Raw genomic sequence first — 10,356 nt, 5'->3', positions numbered from 1 at the left:
AATCTCAACCTCAAGCGGGGAATCCAAAGTCCCCGGCGCATCCCGAAACTTCTTGCTAAATGCAAGAGATACAAACGATCAGGTAGCACCCAAGTCGAATAGAACATGAGCCGACATACCATTGACCAAAAAGGTCCCTATACATGAGCACAAATGTATACACATAAGCAATGCAAATCAATATAGAGTGGAAGCTAGATACATACCATCCACAACGTTTAGCGCTGCCCGAGCCTCCTTAGTAGTCAACTGAAATGCACGACTCTTCACCGCTAGAGCATCAACCTTAACAGGTCGGCCATCAGTAATCCTCATTGTGGCGGGCATAGGTACCGCCACTGCTCTTCCTCCTCCTTGCATGCTCGGACAATCGGCTAGTTTGTGGCCGGTCTGGTTGCATTGGAAACAAATCAAGCCCTTCTTGGGATAATCCCTGGTCCCGTGGCCCGACTGACCACATGCGTAGCATCCCGAGCCTGCCATTCGACAAGCCCTACTGTGTGGTTTACTGCACTTGGCACACCAGCCACGGCCATGTTGACCCCTACTGGAAGGATCCGAGGTCTTAGGCTTTTTAGCCTAACCTACTGCTATATGTGCTTGCTCAAGCTTCCACTTGGTGCGGAAGTCCAAATCCATCTCCTTCTCACGAGCCTTCTCCACCATCTCATTCAAGATTTTGCACCCTGTAAAGCTCACAAACTCTTGGATATCACCCCTCAGCATGGAATAATACCTCGTCTTCCTCGTATCCTCGTCTATAGCATATTGTGGGATCAACAGTGCTCGTTCCTGAAACTTGGCAGTGATCTCAGCCACGGTCTCGGTGGTCTGTTGGAGCTCATGAAACTCCCTCACTAGCCTTTACACCTCAATGGGTGGTGAAAAATCCAAATCGAAATGCTTGACGAACTCTGCCCATGTCATCTCAGCCATACTGGCTGCTCCCACCTGGCTAGTCACCTCTCCCCACCTATCCCCAGGCTCGATCCCTCAGCATACACGGAGCAAAACCCACCTTTACCGCATCAGGGCAAGAACTTATGCATTGGGCGTTCTCAATGTCCACCCCTAGCATTGGTTAACTATGGGTTCCCTGACCCCGAAGAACTCCGACGTTCCGCACGCCTTGAACTCCCGGAATGAGGGGGTTCAGACCCTGACCTGGCCCGCAAGAATCTCGGATCTCAATTCCCTAATCATTTCCTCCGTAATCTCCATCATCCCTTCCTTGGTCATCCCAAAAATCACTGGGGTAGCATCAAGGATGCCCCTCGTAACCACGGTTGCAATAATCTCACGCAGCCTCTCATCAATAGGATCGGTAGTCTCACCCGACCCAGACCCGAATCCTGATCCCCCTGCTCCAAACCATGCCACCACCATACTGCACTACAATACTGTAAAACATAATGATTAGGATGTCTAAATAGAGGATCCTCCTACACCGTTTCTCCTTAGAGCTTCCAGATCTAACATTGGTTCGCGTACAGGTCCTGTGATTTTAGTAGTACGGGCCCAATACTACCTTCCACACCTACCTATACCTTCCCCAAGGCTTGACCTGATAAATCTAATTCGTCCTAGAACAAATCATATCTTACAGGCTACCGCATATCTCAAATCCTAGGCTATCCTAAGATTTACTCCTTCCATATCAAACTAGAAGTCAATCATAACAGGTTGCCTTATGCATGCAAATTATCCACAGAACATGATCAAATAGACTTTTGAATAATAGACTCTACCCTAAGACCACAACCAAACAAGGAACATGAAATAATGCCAAATCAATCATTCTGAGGCAATAAGACCCTAACTGTATACAATTTTGAAAGCACACACATAGTAAGATTGATGTGGGTATCATAACTCAAATATTAGTATAACATGGCTAACATATTGGGGAACTACTTACTTGGCTCCGCTGATCAAGCACATTGCACTCTCCTCTTTTTCCATTTTAAGAAGTTTTTAACTTTAATTTTTGAAAAGAATTTTACCATTTCCTTAGTTTGAGTCCTGACACACCTGAGAGTGTGCCCGAATCCCTCAAACCAAGGCTCTGATGCCAACATGTAACGACCCAAATTTTCAAATAAAAATTTCATTTTTAATTAACTAAAACCTTCCCATAAAATATAAAATAACAATGACAATTATTTTCAAAATCGATAACATTAACATTTTATTTCAAACATCAGATTGTCCCATCAAATCAATTGCTGAAGAGTACATGTCGTGCCATCAAGCCTTGCCCTTTCCCTTAAGCTCAAATGTACCTGAAACAAATCAACAAATTGTAAGATAATTCTTACTGAGTTTCCTAGAGCATACCCCACACAATTCACATAATCACATATACCATATTAGCTATAAATGCTACATAAGCCATATAAGCGATGCATACAACATATAGGGATATCGTAGGATCCCCTTAGGGTCTTACTCCAGGATGACATGGGCTCCCCACATGGTCTTACACCTAAGTGTCATGGTCTCCTCCCATGGTCTTTAATAGGAAAGCCATGGGCTCCCCACATGGTCTTACATCCAAGTGTCATGGGCTCCCCCATGGTATTTAATAGGAAAGTCATGGGCTCTCCACATGGTCTTACATCCAAGTGTCATGGGCTCCCTCATGGTCTTTCATACATGTACCCATATATACAAATAATATACCTCCTAGTATATAACCAACAATCATGCCACATAACACTACATCAACTAGTGTACCACATATCATAAAAATGGGTCGGCCTTGGTGCCTTCGACCCATTGGTATGCTGAGGAGACTCACCTTCTCAAGAATCCTAAACTGATAAGATAAGATCGGATAAGTCCCAACATGCAGCTCCAACTCAACTTACTACAATCATCATATGACTAGTCTTTTCAAAATTCCAGAATACCAAAAATACCCTCAAGGTCAAACTTAGTCGACCCTGGTCAAAGTCCAAATCAACATGTGACAACCAGTAATTTCTTTCTTGTAAAATTCAAACTTGGTCAACTAAAGTCAAACATATCAATCAAAGGTCAAACTTATTTCTTTCATTATCTTAATATAGTTAGGGTAATGAAATTAACGGTGTATAAACCTAGCATTCTTAGGTGTTGTGTGTTTTGGAGGGAAATCATTTCGGACCGCAAACCCTCGCAGCTGCAAACGAGCCTTCAGGCCGAGAACCTCCCTCAGACCGCAAACGGTTCGCGGCCATGAACTGAAGTGGTGAACCCTTCAGCCTTGATCTCTACCCTATATATATTAGTGTTGACTGATTTTTGTCTCACTTCTTCACTTCTGACCGTAAACTCAAGCCTTCTCTCTAAAGATCATCAACTGTGAACACCTTTTTCTCTCTCAAATATCATCATATCTCTCTTGAATATCCTTAGAACCGGTTTAGATCTTCAAGTGTTCTCCATCCCTTCAATATCCTTTGGGTCATGAACCCTTGAATCATCATCATTTGTCAAGAACATCAAGCCGTGAACTCAAGAACATCAAGAGTTCTTGGACCGTGAACACCCAGCTGGCCGTGAACCCCTTGTGGCTTCCCCTTTTCGACTCTAACACACTATTTTGTAAGTTAAGCTTGCAACTTAATCCATTTCCTTTATATATTTATGATTATGATCACTAAATGTATACACATATATTTCTTAATAAGCTAAATAGGACTTGTTTGTGCTTCAGGACTTTACCCGTGAAACTTATCATCCTATATCGAACAGTCAATCGAATCACTCGCATAAGGTGAGTTCATACCCCTACAATTTACTCTTTTAAATGCTTTTAGGGGGAGAATACAAGTAGAAAACAATGTAAAGGTGTTGTTCATTTACATGTGTAAACCAACAAACCAAAAGGATTTCTTATATTTAAATGTACTGTTAAAACCATTTTAAAAACTCTTTTAAACTATTTTAGATTTTTGTTTTTATCAAAATCATATTCGGGTACGTATTTATGTATAAGTATGCCTTAACGGACTTAGGACTATTGCTAAATACCGTAACTCTTGTTCCTTGTTTGGTTGTGGGCTTAGGGTAGGATCATTAGTCCGTCTGTCGGTTAAATCATAGTTATACTTGCTAAATATATGCTTGAATATTAAATCTCATTATTTTCAAGGAATATGCTTAACTCAGTTGTACATATTAGACAAATTGAGTCTTTTCAGTAATAATTCAAACAAACATAGTAGTAAACTATAATAGGTATAATTTAGAGGATCACTACATACTATTGCTAGAACAGAGAAACAATATATGCGTTAGTCCATAATACTATTACTATTCATTACAAAGCATACTATTTATTGACAAGAACAAGAAGGAACTTATATACTATAACAAGAACAAGATAACTAAAATGTGAGCCACTACTTCATAACATAGCAATACACTTGCTATGTCACGTTTTGTAACCAGAGTCTCCTGAAAGGAGAGCGTAAGTTGGCGTATAGATATATACGGGATTGACAATCCTGCACCTCGCTGCTAGCTACAGTGGGACCTTCAGGTCTACGGGTGACAAATGTCATATCATTTTTATCGTCTCATGAACGTCGTGTTATATACTAGTCTACCGAGCATGGTTACAACCAAATCACATTTAACCTTAATTAAAGGTAGTTAATGCATCAATAGTGTCTTTTATACAATTACTATTATCAATCTTCATTTTTCCATTACATTCATACAATGATATTCTCACATGTGAAATGCATACTATTTTCGAGTAAATATGGTTTTACAAATATGGAAAACATACATTTATACTATTTCAAGTACAAACATACATTTCACTCTACTTTCAAAGAAAACAAGTCATACAAACAGTTGGGTCTTGGTAGAAGACTACTTTTCATTTAAAGGCAGAAAATATAGGATTTTCTGGGAAAGATACATACATTTTTACTAAAAAAATGCAAACATTTCATGAAACAAGAGAAACTTTTGACACTAAAATACTTATGCACTCACCAACTTAAATGTTGATAATCTCTTTTAAAATAACTTGTATTCTCAGGAAACCAGTAGACAGGTATACGAGTAGGTTTTTGAGAAGACAGAGCATGTTCAGACTCGTCTTTTATTTTGTTATACATTTTTGGTGTCATACTACTTTACAAAGAACACACATGTATTAACTATTTTATTAATGCAATAGATAGTGTTGCTTGTTTTACTATTTTGCATTGTTATGATACTCTAAATGACGTCCTCCACCCCCAAATGTTTCCGCCATCTCAGTTTGGGGGTGTGACACAATAGTCAAGGTCAACAGTCCATGTTGACCCCAACTCGTGAACTACATCTAGCAACTCGTTGAGTTCCTTCAGAGTCCAAAAAATCGAGACAACCCCTAGCCAACTCGCTGAGTTGTCTTATTAACTCATCGAGTTCACTCAATATCAAGTAGACGGGGAAACCCGATCCACACTTATCGAGTTTCCAGAGCAACTCGTTAAGTTTCTCCCCTATTTTCTCATTCAGATGATACGTCGATTGCAGGGACTCTAGGGCTTAGATCTGAAATCTAAAGGTGTCTAGAAGGATAAAGTTTCCAAATTTATCCTCTAGAACCACTCCGAATGCTATAAAGTCCTTAAAAAAGGTTGGAAAGCTCAAAAGCTTAGCCATATGGTTCAAGACTCTAGGGATATGGAATCCATCCTTTCCAAAAGAGGTTTTAATCCTCCAAACGTTCCAAAGATGGAGACTTTATGGACATGCATGTCCAATGCATGTCTCAAAGTCAAAATGGCCAAAGAGGGAAAATATACCCTAAAATCCATGCATGGCATCCATGCTTGACCAAAAGCTGGATCTAGCCCAATATGGGACCATTTTGCCCTGGAGATTCATAAAGTTGCAAACTTTATGAAACTCATGCATGCAATCGACAAGAATGATAGGAAATGAAGACTAAACTCAAGATCTATCCACGCTCTAAGATAAAAATCGGATCTTGAGTGCTTACAATAGTCCACAAGAGGGTCAAGCTCAAGAGTGAGAGATTTGTTTGTTGGATGTTCTCATTCTTCTCACTATCTTCTTCTTCTTAAGCTCCAAAAGTCACTCTAGCTCACAATATGAGAGAAAATAGAGATTCGGGTTTTGCACTGATGTTCTTAGTGTTTGGAGGCTGATGGAAGGTCAACCTCAAGGTTTTAAGGAGATTATATAGGGTGAAAACCCCTGAAAATTATGGTTTTCCTTTACAACGCCTACTCGTCAAGTTGAGCCTTCCAACTCGTCGAGTAGATCCTAAATTACGCGTCCCATAAATGATCTCTACTTGACGAGTTGGAGCTCCCCAACTCGTCGAGTTCCAGTCTAAAACCCTAAAACTCTGAAAAGTAATTGATACAGTGTTACATAATTTTTAACGAGCATTACAGAACTTTTAAGTGGGCTTTCAACGAAGCCGAATTATTATTTTGGCTTTCGGATTGGTTTTGGTTTATAAAATAATAACCAAATAGTTCAAAAAAGACGATTAAAATTTTATTATTTATGTATCCTGTATTTTTTTGTTTTTAATACACATCTTTTAATTATTTATTAATTTACTAAATTATATTTCTAAATAGATTAGAAAATATTACCCTATAAAAAATTAGTATGTACTTATCAAAAGCTTTCTATCTATACAATATTAAATTAGAATATGTATTTTTTTCTAATAGTTATTCAATTTACTTTTATTTAGAGCTCATTAATATTCAAGTTAAATTTTTTAAATTCCCCACTTTTTGAATATTGAGTCGACATGTGACTTAAACAATATTGTTTGGTTATTCATCTAATTGATTATGGTAAATGATGAAAAATAATCATATTATCCTTATGTTATCTCTTATGCTAGTTAAAATGATTATAAAAATACAAACTCAAATAAAATCTAAATTAAACATATATCATTTAAAATCCAAAGATAAATTGACTTACAAAATTAAAAAAAAAAAAAAAAAAAAAAAACATAATAATTTGCATAAATTTAGCGTTAACCATTTGAAAGTAGTTGATTAACAATCTGGTCATGCAAAGTAGTTATATATTGAACGACTTCTGAACTCCATTCTTTGTCTTGTATATGTTGGCCCTCACGTCATCCACCTTCTACGTCAGGAATAACCACAATGTTATGTTCAAAGTTCATAAATAAGTCGCCTTGAACTTTGTATTTCCTTATAAAATTATGGACCGCAACACAAGCAATGACTATGTTTATGCACCGGGAAAAGGATAAGGCATAACTTGTTTTAAGATCGGAAATCTCACCTTTAGTACACCATAAGCACGTTCAATAACATTTCTAAGTTGTACATGAGCTTTATTGAACATTTCTTCATTAGTTAAAGCCTTGTTTCTTCGAAAATCGGCTAACATATACCTAATATTGTGGTAGGGAGCCATAAATCCATAGAAGTTGGTATACGCGGCGCGACAAATGTAATATTTATTTGTAGATGAGTGACACATTTATTATATATATGAGTGTTGGTATAAAAGGTAATACTTATTATATGAATAATATAGATAATAAAAGTTATAGAAAGATTACAAACCTGGTGGAGGGAATGGAAATTCGAAAGTCGAATTAAATACAACTTCTTTCAAAACTTTTAAGTCATGTGTTATGTCCTCCTATCCAACCCATACAAAGTTGAATATCATATAGAAATAAAAAATTCCTATTACATTTTGATAACATTCACATTTTCCTCTCCCATTATAGCGAGTTTGTTCATCACGTGTTATGCCCACTTATTGCCGGTTCGTTACCTCTTATTCTTCCACTTCTTTTTTGCCTTTGCTAGACCAACATCAACCAAGACCACAATAGCATAAGGAAAGCAAAAAATTCATCTTCTTTATCTATATGTGACCGGTTAAATGTTAAATATAAATTACATAAATTCATAACATAAATCTATAACGTAAAAATAGATAATATATAACAATCCTAAACATAACTCATAATAATCCATAACACCCAACGATCCTAAACATAAAAATCCATATCATGAACCATAACGTAAATTCATAACACATGAACCCAAAAAGATCTTAAAGCCATATTAAAGTCAACCAAGTAATCCAAATTTCCTTATTACAAACATTTTCAGCAAATATGATAAGAATAGTGGTGTATTTTGAATAAAATTTTCCCCACTGCAAGCCTTCCAACTTCTCCATACAATTATCCATCTCCTTGTTAAGATTATTTGTCTGTTGCGAACGTCTGTGCAGCCTGGACAATTTCCTTACCAACTTTTTTAAGTCATCATCTAATGTGTTTTTGGATGCATTTCGTTTTCCTCCCTTCTTTTTTGACTGACCAGAGGATTTTTTTTACTTTTTAGGTGAGGCACTTGTAGGTAGGGGTAGTGCTGAGGCTGATGTTGAGATATGCATGGGTCTTCCATCTCGATATCCTCAAAATCATTTGTAGTAAACACTTCGGTGGGATGAATAATTGTCGAAGATGGTCCCTAAATATGACAACCGGTGGAGATTGTCTCATCAAACAATTACCTGCATAGATCTGGGAAAAGGAGGGGCATATTTTTTAATTTGTTAACCATATTGTTCAATTGTTTGAAAATTTTATTAATATTATCAAACTTATAAAACAAAATAATCATGTGTTTTAAAATAAAAGAATACATTCTCCTCCGCTTTCCATTTTCTTTTGTCGTATAAGACGTGTTTGTTTTAGGATTGTAAAGATTCCTAGATTTTTTTTGAACTTCAAACAAACTGTATACTTGCTTTTCAAGTACGTATAACATTATTTCATTTGTTTTTTGTCAACTACAAAGTCATGTTCATTTTTTAGTATTTCGGCTACATCCCATGAGATTCCTTTCATGCAACTACCCTCTTGACCGTTACGCCACTACCCTCTCGATCGTTACTTGTTAGTCCTTGTATACGTGTTTCAAGAAAACTTTTGTTCACAATATCCAAAGACAACCTGGCTCTACCTCTTTTTTCTGTCATGTCTAAGGAATAAATGAATGATAAAAATGTTACATAGAGAGCAAGATCAAGAAACAAACATACACATAAGGGGCTGATTTCGAATGCACACAAATATACAGAGATACATACAAATATACGCACAAAAATAAAATTTTGCTACTTGTATATGTATATATGTATCAACCTGTATTTAGTTATGTGTCATTAACAATTATGTGCTATATTTGATTATTACTTATTTATGAAACTAGAAAAAGGCTAAACCAAGAGATAAACTAGTTGGCACCTATAATTTATATATTCATGTGTTGTTCTCATTTTTCCTGCTTCAATTCGTAATCATATATATATATATATATATATATATATATATATATATATATATATATATATATATATATATATATATATATATATATATATATATATATATATATATATATATATATGGACCATACATTGTAATCACACAAACATACACATAAAGGGTTGTTTTCATGTGGAAATACACATAAATACACACATTTTTCTCATACACATAAGTAAATATGTTTTTATGAGAAATACACATATTTTTCGCACGAAATCATGTTCGGTGGCACAAAGTAATGAGAAAGAAAAAAAAGAGAAAGAAAAAATGAATAGGCTAATCTACGGAATCGGTTTTTGTACCTGAGTCGGAGGAAGGGTGGTCGGAGGAAAGACTACAGAGGCTGTGGAGTTCCGTCTGTAGAGTAAGAGGAGATATCAAATCAATTTTTTCCCGTTTTTGTTTTATGTAGAGGCGACAATGGATTAGGCCATAATGGGAATTCTCGTTTTTTGTCCAATGTTTGTCCCTAACCTTCAATGCTGGAGAGGGGACCGAATCAGTGATCTTTCATAGATTAAGTCCAACATTTAGAAGCCAAATCAAACATGTTAATTGGATTTTTTGGACGCAGTCTATCTTTCGATCCGATTAGAAGCCAAATCAAACACACCATTGGTTTATTTTGGATTGGATTTAAGTTTACTTTAGACTATTTAGATCTATATTTTGAAAATCAAAATCAATCTGGATTCACTTGATTGTATCGGATCGAATTGATCCATCAAAATGAACACCTCTATTGGAAACTGCCTTCATCTCTTCTACCAGAGTTCACACGCATGGATAGGGGAGAGATATAGTTCGCCCAAGATGATAACAATGAAAATATTATACCTCTCTTTGAAGATGAATATATAAGTTTTGCAGGCATGGAGGAGAGATAAACATATTAAGGTGCTGTTTGATTTTCTGAAGCAAAAATTAATGAAGTCTGCAGACCACCTCTGCAACCCTCTGTAGTTAAAGAGGTGGACCAAACG

The sequence above is a fragment of the Lactuca saligna genome, chromosome 8, assembly GCF_052625555.1.
Source record: "Lactuca saligna cultivar CGN05327 chromosome 8, ASM5262555v1, whole genome shotgun sequence".
NCBI classification, from domain to species: domain Eukaryota; kingdom Viridiplantae; phylum Streptophyta; class Magnoliopsida; order Asterales; family Asteraceae; genus Lactuca; species Lactuca saligna.
Note: the sequence above shows the minus strand (reverse complement) of the source record.